We start from the raw sequence: 13,413 nt of genomic DNA, 5'->3' as shown, positions 1-13,413 counted from the left end.
CAAAGCAGCCAAAACATACCCCTGCATAGAACCCTAATCCAGAGAAAGGCTCTGCTGCTCCAGTTCTTTGAAGGCTGAGAGAAGGAGGAAGCTGCAGAAGAAATGTTTGAAACTAACAGTTTGGCTTATAAAGTTTAAGAAAATAAGCCATCTCCATAACATAAAACTGCAAAGTGAAGCAGCGAGTGCCTACGTAGAAGCTGCAGCAAATTTTCCAGAAGATACAGCAAGATAATTGATGAAGGTGGCTACACCAAACACTAGATTTTTAAGGTAGATGAAACAGTCTTATAAAGGAAGAAGATGTCACCTAGGATTTTCATAGCTAGAGAGAAGTCAATTCCTGGCTTCAAAATTTCAAAGGACAGACTGACTTTTATTAGGAGCTAATACAGCTGCTGACTTTAAGTTGAAGCCAGTGCTCATTTATCATTTCAAATATCACAGGGCCCTTAAGAATTATGCTAAATCTACTCTGTGTAAGCTCTATAAATGGAAACTAAGCCTGGATGACAGCCACATCTGTTTACAGCATGGTTTACTGAGTATGTTAAGCCTACTGTTGAGACCTATATCTATAAATATTTTTTTTCAAAATATTACTGCTCATTGACAATGCATCTGTTCACCCAAGAGCTCTGAGGGAGATATACGCAGAGATTAATGTTATTTTTATACCTGCGAACACAGCATCCTTTCTGTAGCACGTGGATAAAGGAGTAATTTTGACTTTCGAATATTATGATTTAAGAAATACATTTCATGGCCGGGCACAGTGGCTCATGCCTGTAATCCCAGCACTGTGGGAGGCCGAGGCGGGCGGATCACTTGAGATCGGGAGTTCAAGACCGGCCTTACCAACATGGTGAAAACTAGAAAAAATACAAAAATTAGCCAGGTATGGTGGTGGGTGCCTGTAATCCCAGCTGGTCCAGAGGCTGAGGAGGAGAATCACTTGAACCTGGGAGGTGAAGGTTGCAGTGAGCCGAGATCACTCCACTGCACTCCAGCCTGGGCATCGCAGTGAGACTCAGTCTCAATAAATAAATAAATAAATCAATAAATAAAATGAAATACATTTCATAAGCTTATACCTACTGCTATAGATACTAATCCCTCTGATGAATCTCAGCATAGTAATTGAAAACCATTTGGAAAGGATTCACCATTGTAGATATCATTAAGAATATTTGTAGTTGATGGGAGGAGGTCAAAATATCAACCTTAACACAAGTTGGAGGAAGTTGATTCCAACCCTTCTCGATGACTTACAAGGGTTCAAGACTTTAATAGAGGAAGTAACTGCAAGTATGGTAGATATAGCGAAAAAACTAGAGTTAGAAGTTTAGAAGTGGAGCCTGAAGATTGGACTGAATTGCTGTAACTCATGATAAAACTTTAATGGATGAGGAGTTGCTTCTTAATGGATAATCTAATAAAGTGGTTTCTGGAAATGAAATCTACTCCTAGTAAGATGCTGTAAACATTGTGAAATGACAACAAAGGATTTGGAATATGTCCTAAACATAGTTGATAGAGCAGTATCAGGATTTGAGGTCATTGAGACCATTCTTGTGTTGCTATAAAGAAATGCCTAAGACTGGGTAACTTATAATGAAAAGAGGTTTAATTGGCTCATGGTTCTGCAGGCTGTACAGGAAGCATGGCATCAGCATTTGCTCAGCTTCTGGGGAGGCCTGAAGGAGTTTTTACTCATGGCAGAAGGTGAGGCAAGAGCAAGCATGTCACATGGTGAAAGCAGGAGTGAAAGAGAGTGGTGGTGTGGGGTGCCACACACTTAATCAGATCTCAAGAATACTTACTATTGCAAGAACAGCACCAAGCCTTGATGGATCCACCCCCATCACCCAAACACTTCCCATAAGGCTCTGCCTTCAACACTGAGAACTAGATTTCAACATGAGATTTGGGGAGGGACATATATCCAAACTCTATCAGAGAGGATTGACTACAATTTTGAAAGAAGTTCTACTGTGGATCAAATGCTATTGAACAGTATCATACACTACACAGAAATTTTTAGTGAAAGAAAGAGTCAATGGATATGACAAACTGTACTGTTGTCTTATTTGAAGAAATTGTCACAGCTGCGACAACCTTTAGCAACCACATCCCTTGTCAGCAGCCATCCACATCAAGACAAGACCCTCCACTAGCAAAAAGATTAACAGATTACCACTCGCTGAAAGCTCAAATGAGCATTAGCATTTTTAGCAGTAAATCATTTTTAATTAAGGTATGTGCATTTTTTTAGTCATCATACTATCACACACATAAAAGACTAGTGTAAACATAATTTTAATATGAACTAGGAAACCAAAAAATGTATGTGGCTCACTTTCTTATGACATTTGCTTTATTCTTATGGTCTGGAACCAAACCCACAATGTCTCCAAGCTGTGCCTGTATTTATTATTTAGTCACTTTTGTTTACCAAGACCCAGTGTTTTCTTACCATTTATTCATTTTTTTAAAATCTATTTTTAAAGTTGTTGTCTTTAAAATTTCATATATATACATCATTCCGTTGCCTACATCACTTAGGAGTTATTGAATTTGGGTGCAGATGTGTTTGCTATTTAACAGATAAAATTAAATGCTATGTCAGATTGTCGTTATTTCTTACAAGTATTTGAAGTAACTGTACTTGAAGTCTAAATGCACAGAAGCATCAAGTGTAGACATAGAATTAATATCTCATTCTATCCTCATTCTTTTTCTACATATATATCAACCCTAACATGCTCATTTATTTATTTTAAATAATCATATACTTTTTATAAGCACTGAGCTAGACATGCAAATGACAGATTTGGTCTCAGATAAATACAGTAAGTTCTCATTGCATCTTATGCTGCTCATCTTATGCTATGGCATTATGCTCCCATTAGTGTAGAATTTCCGGCATTCTAAGGCCTAAAAGAATTTATGCAAGTTTCAGACTCATAACAATCTAGAATAAAATCCAGTTCTTAGGCTTTCTTTTCCAGTGCCTTAGTAATAAGTCAAAGTCTTCTATATGAAACTGTTTAACAATTACATGTAAAATTACATAGAAATCAAGTATCTTGCTAAATTGTGTGTGTTGTAAACACTGAAGAAGTTACACAGTGATAGTGTATATTGGGGAATGAGGAACTATTGTTCCCATAAGGTTAACACAGGTACACACTGGGATTGACCAGGGCAAGAATAAGTCAAAATATGCTATATGGACAGGTGCATTAAGAAATGTTTTATCTGTACATCAGTGTGCTGATGCTACATCTACATCTGTTCAAATATACACAAATATTTACCAGTCACCATTTGCCATTCAATAGCTAATCCAAATCATTGCAAATAGGATGTACTCAATCAATGATGCCAAAGTAAATTTAGGCACATTCCACCTCTGCTCTTTTAAAGAGGAAAATATAAAGCTTTGTTTTACACTAGTTCAGTTTGCCTTTGATTATTATAACAAAAGAGACCAAAATGCAGCAGAAAAAAATTATTGTCTTTCCACAAAGCACCGTTTTGTCAAATACTTTTCTAGGCCTTGAGAAATAATAGATATACTGTTACAAATTGCCCTAAACTATATGTGATTCTTGAAAGACAAGGGAAAACTGGAAAGTACTGATTCAATGTAATAGGTTTCTTATACCCTGACATTGAGAGATAAGACCTGATGAGGGAGAGATGGCCATGCCCCTCAGGCTTCCTTAAAGCAGGTAACATTGCTTTGAAAATCTTCTGAAATAATATTTCTAGTTTTAGGATTTTCAAATTGGGTTTCCAGGTTAATTGTGACTTGCTTTAAATGGTGCCTCTTTAGCATCTTTTATGGACAATGGTTGAAAGTGGATCTAATATAATGTGGCTAACTCCAAACCTTGGGATAATGGTGTGAATGGAGGCATTTTCAGGAAGTTACTTTGATGCATATCTGCTATAAGTAGCTTGAAGATGACTATTCTTCAATATTACGGCAAGTATATTAAAACTCTGAGAAGTTATATTATAAGAATAGTTAAGGCATAGGACCATACTTCCTAGACTGAGTAACTCTTTTGCAATTACTTCACTTAGTGCCTTAGCCACCTCTCATTTGTTGTGACATCGTTTATTTGTTTGTCCCAAAACCAAATGGGTAATGTTATAGGAGTATTTTCAGAAGCCTCTCTTACTTACAAAATCTCTATAGAATGTACAGCACATGATTGAATGTTATGCATTTGAATGTCACTTGTCAAGTATGTTATGAAAAACAGCAACCATAGCAATGAAACATAGAGATCCACAGTATCATCCTATTTAGTAATGCTATTATTGTTTTCCTAGTTTTGGGTCTAAACTGGTGATTACTTTAACATTATGAGTGACATGTAAGTACCTCATAATGTACTAAGTCAGGACCCAATTCTGGAAGCTAACCAGCTCTTTTTGTTTCTTAATAAACCAAGGACAACAAAAGCAAAAACTGAGAAGAAAGATTCTAGGAAGATTCATTCGTTGTTTATGCCAATCACAGCCAAGTGCATGCTACAAAATAAATAATTAAAAGACACATAGTAGCTGGGCACGGTGGCTCATACCTGTAATCCCAGCACTTTGGGAGCTGAGGTGGTGGATCAACTAAGGTCAGGAGTTCCAGACCAGTCTGGCCAACATGGTGAAACTGTGTCTCTACTAAAAATACAAAAAGTTTAGCCGAGCTTGGTGGTGCATGCCTGTAATCCCAGCTACTCAGGAGGCTGAAGCAGGAGAATCACTTGAATCTGGGAGGTGGAGGTTGCAGTGAGTGGAGATTGTGTCACTGCACTCCAGCCTCAGCAACAGAGTGAGACTCCATCTCAAAAAAAAAAAAAAAAAGAAAAAAAGAAAAAAGAACAACAAAAAAAAGGACACATAGTGACTTTGTACAAGAATCTCAGGTATTTACTTTAATATATATGCCTAGTGACAGGCCTTTACCATATATTCTTTTGTGTGTGTGCTTTTTTAAATACCAAGTAATTAATCTAGTCTTAGATTTGAATGGAATCTGGAACATACTTCAGACATCAATTCACTCAATTCACAAATAGGGAAAATTATACAGGCTAATAAGTTGTTTTAAAATGGCAGAAATTTAGAAATCGGCTTCCATGGTGGCTTGGATCCAAGATCTCATCTTTTCTTGGTGTATTTTGTATTGTTTAAGCTCTATTACTTCTTATGGCTTCATAGAATTTTGTTGTTTTTTGTGTCCTGATAAAAAATAAAATCTAATTTAAAATACATATAAAATAACAAAAATGTTAGTTTCAGTGTAGAAAAATGTAGGAGACTACAGATCACAGCAAACTCTGTGAAATACCCTCCTTTTTTGTTGCCATCTGCCTGTCCTTGGCATGGCTTTTACTGCCTCCGAGGCACTGAATCAATATGTTGTCATACTGAGTTATAATATTATATGCAAATACCTCCAAGAGGATTTTGCACACAATAAGGGCTCTTTGTGACTTCTCTTACTTCTCTTTCCTTTCCAAAGCAAAGAAAGATTGCATATGTTGGGCAGCAAATGATTGCATATAATTTATGTTTTGGAGAACAGCTAATTCCTGAAGTATTCCTGACCTACAATTCAGCATTACAGGAAATGAGTTAATTTTAAAAATATATAAATATAGAGAGAGTTCAGTTTCAAAGATATTTTTAACACTTCTTGTTGAAAATGTCTGCTATAGGAGAAAAGAGAACCTTATTACCCTGTTGTTGGGAATGTAAGTTAGTATAGCCACTATGGAGAAGACTATGGAGATTCCTCAAAAACTAAACCTAGAACTATCATATGACCCAGCAATCCTACTGCTAGGTATATACTGAAAAGAAAGGAAATCAAAGCCAGGCGCGGTAGCTCACACCTATAATCCCAGCACTTTGGGAGGCAGGGGCAGGCGGATCACAAGGTCAAGAAATCTAGACCATCTTGGCCAACATGGTGAAACCCCATTTCTACTAAGAATACAAAAATCAGCTGGGCATGGTGGCACTCACCTGTAGTCCCAGCTACTAGGGAGGCTGAGGCAGGACAGTCGCTTAAACCTGGGATGCGGAGGTTGCAGTGAGCTGATTGCTTCACTGCACTCCAGCCAGGTGACAGAGTGAGACTGTCTCAAAAAACAAACAAAAAAAGGTAATCAGTATATCTGATTTTCATAACTTCATCAAGAGAAGCGATATCTGCACTCCCATGTTTCTTGCAGCACTATTCACTATAACCAAGATTCAGAAGCTACTTAAATGTCCATCATTAAAAGAAGAGATGAATAAATTTTACATCAGAATGCATAAAAAGCACACAGTGAAACAAAGTTAAATACAACAAATCAAAAGAAAATAAATGCATTATATAAAGAAGTCCAAAGATGAGTATCTAGAATAATTAGATCTATGTAAGTAATAGAAAAACAAATCAAAAATCAAAATAACAAACCAATAAGAAAAATGAACAAAGGTGTAAGCAAGAAAATCACATAAATAAAAAATTTAGAAGAAAGAAAATATTTTCAGGCACACACAAAAAGAGGAAATGCAAATTAAAATATTATAATTATTACAAATCAGATAAGAACAATAATAATGTTTGGTAATATCATATATTAAAAATATGGTGGTAAAGTGGACACTCTCAAAATGAACTGGTGGCAATGAATATTCATAAGTCACATTGGAGGGCAACTTGATTACATTTGTTGATATATAAAATACACTTGATCAAAGGCCACTTCCTAGTTCATACGATAGAGAAATAGTTACACAGATATTGTACATGTCCAGCCAAGTTAGAACTCCAAAATAGTTTCAGGTAAGAATGTGAGTTGCAGTAAAGCATGTACTATATGACACCATTTACTGAAAGCTAATGAAGAATTCAGAACTATATTTTTATAAGAAAATAATGAAAAATGATCTGCAGCAAAATGATCAGAAAATTGATAGCTTCTAGAGAATGGAGTGCTTGGGGGTTGGCAGTTAGAATAAACAGAATTGGTTGTAGTTTTTTTAAGGCTATAGATTCATCTTTCATTTATATAATTGATATGTTTTGGCTCTGTGTCTCCAATAAAATCTCATCTTGTAGCTCCCATAATTCCCATGTGTTGTGAGAGGGACCTGGTGGGAGATGATTGAATCATGGGGGTAGGTCTTTCTCATGCTGTACTCGTGATAGTGAATGGGTCTCACAAGATCTGATAATTTTAAAAATGGGAGTTTCTCTGCACAAGCCCTCTCTGCCTGCTGCCATCCACATAAGATGTTACTTGCTCCTCCTTGCCTTACGCCGTGATCGTGGGGCCTCCCCAGCCATGTTGAACCGTGAGTCCAATGAACCTCTTTTGTAAATTGCCCAGTCTTGGGTATGTCTTTATCAACAGTGTGAAAACAGACTAATACGATATTTAAATAAAATAAGACAATATCCATGAAAAGGAATAAAAATAATAAGGAAGTAGAATTTCTAGAATATGGGAGAGTGGTAAATTTTAGATTAAATTATGAGTGTGTATTCTATCCCATTCTGTGAGAGAGGTAACCTACAGAATGGGAGAAAATATTTGCAAACTACCCACCTGACAGGAGATTAACAACCAGAATATATAAGAAGCTCAGACAACTCAACAGGAAAAATACAATTGGATTTTTAAAATGGGCAAAAAAGCTGCATAGACATTTCTCAGAAGAATTCATAAAAATGCCAAACAGGTATTTGAAAAATTACTCAACATCACTGATCATCAGAGAAATGCAAATCAAAAAGACAATGAGATTTCATCTCACCTCAGTTAAAATAACTTTTATCAAAAAGACAGATAAATACAGGTGCTGGCTAAGATGAGAGAGAATACATTTTCTTTTGTAGTAGCCCAATTTTATCATCCTGGCCCCAACATGACTCTGTTCCTTGATTCCGTCTGCTAGATTTATTTGAGTTTAGGTTTTCCTCCTATTATTTGAAGAAAAAAATTTACATATATGTATATAAATATATAAATCTATATATATTTAAATATATCAATATATAAATTTATGTATTTAAATATATAAATATGTATTTGCATATATAAATATTTAAATCTATATTTAAATAAATAAGCATGTATTATATACAATATAAGTAAATATTTAAAAATATAAATTTAGATGTTGATATATGTGCATATATTTCTATATTTAAATATATAAATTTAATTTAAATTTATAAAAATATATAGATTATATATAATCTCTAAGAGATCATTTATGAGATTTTTCAAATAATTTCATAATAGATTATAAAATAATTATCTTCTATGTTCTGTTTTGTCTCTCTTCCAAGGTCAAGTTTTTTGTTTGCATATTTAGCATTTTGTGGTGTTCTTTCATTAGATATTCACATTAAGGATGAAAGTCTTCATAACTAACTCATCTTCCTTCTGTTGATAAAGTAAAAGTGTTTTCCTCTTTGATTTCTTTTTTTCTGCCTCTTATTTTCATAAGAAACAAAAAATCCCTTCCAGTTTTCAATTTCAAGAAAGCTGACAACCTCCCATTTTCTTTTCTGATATGGGCTTTTCTTTTGTAGAAAATCCATATATTTATTTTATTGCTTATTAAGAGAGACAAAGGAGAGACAAAGGCAAATGATTTTTAGACAGGAAGTGGCGATTGCCCATGCCAATTTCGTTTTGTATTTTTTTAAATTCCTAGCACTTTTGTTTTTCCATTATAATCTCTATGTATGTTTAAATTACATTGATGAAAACATTTTTATACACTGTATATTCTTATAATTTAAATTGCAGAGAACACCGTATTTCCTTAATTATCTTCAATAAGAAGATTAATCCATGCATGTTTCATCCAAAAAAAAGTTTCTATTTAATAGATACTTAATATTCATCATCCATGAGAGTATATACCAGGATTAAAGGGTGAATCAGGTCCAGTTTTACCAGAGCTAACACAGCAGTAATTCTTATGAAATACTTGACAGACTGCTAACTTGAAATTTTGCACTCTCTATGCAATTTAGAGATCCTACATTCCAGATTCTATTTAGCTCCCTCTTGACTTCAGTTTCCTCTGGCAAAAAATGCTGCCCTCGCCTTTCTATATAACTCACTTAACACAAAGTTGAAAGTGAATTTTTGCCTGAATGTGTTAGATAGCTTTCATATTCTGGGAAACCTCATTTATAATGTGAAATCCCCACCAGGCCAAAGATAGGATGAAGAAATAGATCCGACTCCCTTAGGTGGAAAAAAAAATACAGATTTTATAGTCTTTTTTGAGATCTAATTCTGCCTTTAATCAGAATTAATTTGTTTTAATTATATGCAATTATAATTATTTCAAATTAAATTATAATGAATTATAATCAATTGTTAGGTTAGAATATTCACCACTTACCTGATGGAAGGAAAATGGAATATTTGAATAATAAGGATTGTGCCTATATATGGGTAAGGACAAAACTTTTTTTAATTGAGTGGCCTTTGTTTAAGTTATTTATTATATTTATGCTCTTAGTCCAATTATAACACTGTCTTATGCCATTTGAAAGTTGAATGTCTCCAAATATGACAGCTTTACTGAAGTCACTTTGAAACTCAAAAACATTGTAGAAAATATTGACAAAATATTATTGTTCAAAACCTTTATTTTTCAACTAAAACTGCCCAGGAATTGAAAGTAAATATGCTTTAATCAATTTCATGTTATCTTCATTTTTAAATGTAAAAGAGGGATTTGTGATGTGGCAAAGAGCAAAATATAGTGTTACCACCTTTTTTGTCTCTTTCTGTAACAGAATATTAAGTAGTCCCACCTTCTGTGCTCTAGGTTGAAGACTATCAATTATGCACAAAATAGCATTCTACTCTAGTAAGCATACAATTCATCTTGCTTTTGTTAAACTAAAGAAAGCAATTTTCTGATCCTTAGAAGTTTCACAATGTTATATAAGATGTAGTGAAATACTACTTGTTAAGACACATTAATATAAAATAAATTAAATACATTTGTAAGACGGTTAGTCCAAAACTTGACAATCTATGCAGGACATCTCATCCTTTTCTCAGTCTCCTTACTTTAAGACAATTCTTGGTGGAAATGATTTTTTTATTATCTTCATTTTTTGTAAAATTTTAAATATTGCAAATATTTAGAAATTTAAATATCTTCTTAGGTAATTGAAAAATTGCAATACCTTTTTGCTGTTAATATTTTTGTTATCAACATTTTGTTAATTTTATGGTGAGTAGGAGAAAACTGTTCCAATTAAGTCTATATAAATAAAGAAAACTGAGATACAGTAAGCCCCTCTTATCTGAAGGTATAGGTTTCAAGACCCCCAGTGAATGCCTAAAAACTCTCATACTCGAGAGAGTTACCAAATGACTAGTAAACAGATAGCATGCAGCGTGGATACACTGGACACAGGAATGATTCACATGCCTGGGGGATGAAGCAGGTCAACAGGAGATTTCATCATGCTTCCAAGAATGGTGCACAATTAAAAACTTACAAAATTGCTTATTTCAGAATTTTCCCAATTAATGTGTTTGGACTGATGTTGTCCATGAGTAACTGAAACCTTGAAACCATGAATGAAAGGGAACTGCCATCATTTTAAAGACATCTTCATCAAAAATACCTTAATACACAGATACAATCTCAATAAATAGAGCTTTTTATTGGCAATGACCATGGATAATAAAAAGTTAATGCACAAATTGATTGGTCCTTTCAGACTCAGCTTTCTGAGTAAAATCTCAAAGGCTCCACTTAATGCAAGGTAAAGGACTAAAGGGCATTGCTTCAAGGGACAAAATAAAGTCTTTCTCTGATTGGAGCTAAAGGAACTTTATGGATTACATCATGTATGACATAATATATACATTTTCAAAGCCACTTTGATTCATAACCTAAATATGCTTCATAACTTAAGGCCAATAGCACTTAATGAGAAACTGCCAAAAACTATAATAAGATACTGGTGACAACCGTTAGCCTTGCTTGTCTTTAAGATTTTTTTGTGTGTGATTATAGGCCCAGCTGTCTTAACTTTCATACAGTTAAAATTTGAAGAAGTACTCAGAGGAAAACATGAAAATTGATCCTTGTTACATATTACAAGCAATTAAAAAGAGATAAAAAGTAACATCATCAAACTCCTCTCCTTTTTGTCTTGCTGGTTCTTATTTTATTATTAATTTATATTTTTTGAAAGATTCATAGCACTCTTCCAAAATGGCTTACATAATTTTGTATAGAAAATGTGCATATGTTGGTGTATTTCTGATGTATATTCATGAAGTAAAATACAATGAAGTCAAAACTTTTACATTGCTATTGTTTTTCTCTTTTATTGTTTGATTTTAACTTTAAAAACTTTTTCATTGAGGTAAAATATGCATATATAATTTACTGTCTTTCCCATTTTAAGTGTACAGGGATTCAGTGTTAATAAATATATTTATATTCTTTTTTTTCTCTTTGATTTTCATTTTATTGAGATTCCTGTACAATCAACCTAGCCAGTGGTACCTCAGACCTTCATGTTGTGTTATGGGGTAAAATTACTTATCTGCCCAGTTTCATTATCAGGAGTACAAGAATAAGCCATTTGTTATTATTTGAAGGACAAATCTACAACTAGTTTTCTAGCATCCAGGACTTCAGGACTTTAGTGGATGTGTAAACGGGTGGTAAGGAGTAGATAGAAAAGGAGGCTGTGAAAGTCACTCACTTAAGCAGTGACAAACAACCAAACCAACATACAAGCAGTGGCCTCTTTTTGCTTTTTTATATTAGTAAATAATGTTTCTTTAAATAACAGTTTTAAATAATTTTACACCTTCTCTGTTAATTTCCTATGTCACAGGGAAATGTTCATCTCACTTTCCCTTCTTCTTTCAAAGCAAATTATTTCCATTGCCATTTTATAAAATAAGAGAAGCATCCTTCAGCTTACTATGTTTCTCTTATTTAAACCTTTGACACCTTAATTGCACATTCTTGTTTTAAATATTTCTCTCAGTATATTAATTGGAGACTTATTTTTTTATTTCCTAATTTACCATTTCCTTAAGTTTTATGTTTTTTCCCCCCTCTCTTTGTTTATTTTTGTCGGTATTTTTTCATATGGCAAATGTTCTTCAAGTCTCTCTTGGCTTTATGTTGCCTCTTCCTATTTAAGAATCAAGCCACTTAAAGACTAACTCTTAGTGGGCAGAGGTTGTCCCCTGCAAAGTTCACTCTGGGTTTGGCAGATGGGGAGTTGTTCATGTTGGGAGTCTTCTGGAGTGCTAGAAGAAAATGGTTTTACCCATAATAGCTACCTTATTTTCTCCAACTATTTATTTTAACATATTTTGTCTTCTTTGCTGCCCAACCACCCAACAACCTCTTCCTTGTAGCAGGAAGTGTTAGGTTTCCTGTTATCTGAGGTGAGACAAGCGAGGCAGTTCTTAGCATTCACTTTCAATCTGTCTCCATAGAGTGCCATTTCCAACTTTCCTTGTAACTTCTACCTCTGATATAAGAGCCTGTCTGACTTTCTGTTGAGCAATTCAGACACCTTCTCTGGTTTATCTCTTTGCATATGCACTAGGTCCTGGGTCCTGCTGCCATTTTAAAATCTACTAATCTTTTTCTCTTTCCTGAGCTTGTTGAAATCTCTGCCTCTCGTGGCTTCTTTATTCTCCCCATGATTACAAATTTTTACCAATATTTTTCCCTTATTGTAAGTTTGCTTAAGTAGTGGAGGAAATAAACATACTCTGCCTTGTAAACATGAAGCATTATTATCTTTTCTGGACAAAAATAATTTGGACAAAAATATTTACTTTCCAAACTGAATAATAAAAAGTTACACATTCACAAGTTGTTAACAAGTAAGTCTATGTTTCCTAAAAGAAAAGATTGAGAATAATTACTTAATTGAATTACTAATGACTAATTAGATAAGTCAGCTAATCTTCATAATACAAGTTTCTAAATTGGTATTCTATTGATTTTTTCTCTGTAATTCTTGAAAACACATATTGAAGTTTATCATTGTAGGTAATTGCACAATTAACAATAGCTGTTCAATTAGGCCTGAAGATCTGTATATGCTATATACAGATGGCAACCTGACTTAAGCTGTCTGTCACTTTAAGAAGGAATTACCCCACTTGAAACTGACTTTTATATATTACGTTCGTATTCTTCCTTCTTTTTCCTTTCTTCCCACGCCCTCTGTCTGTTGGTTTATAGATCACTTCCAATGCACGTTATCTTTGCCAGAATTGCTGGCAATGCCTTTCCCTTGTTTGGTCACCTGTAAAAATTGTATCCATTGCTCAAATGTTCATTTGGGTAAGACCTCCTTGGCGA

The 13,413-nt window shown here is 34.0% G+C and overlaps 1 protein-coding gene across 2 annotated transcripts in view; it reads left to right on the top strand.

Annotated features, from left to right (window-relative positions):
• CDH12 (cadherin 12) overlaps nt 1–13,413 on the top strand; it is a 1,137,841-nt gene that overhangs the window by 289,444 nt on the left and 834,984 nt on the right. The window lies entirely within an intron of this gene.

This window comes from Pongo pygmaeus, chromosome 4 (genome assembly GCF_028885625.2).
Source record: "Pongo pygmaeus isolate AG05252 chromosome 4, NHGRI_mPonPyg2-v2.0_pri, whole genome shotgun sequence".
Lineage (NCBI taxonomy): Eukaryota > Metazoa > Chordata > Mammalia > Primates > Hominidae > Pongo > Pongo pygmaeus.
The sequence above is the reverse complement of the archived record's forward strand: the minus strand, read 5'-3'. Positions and strand labels throughout refer to the sequence as shown.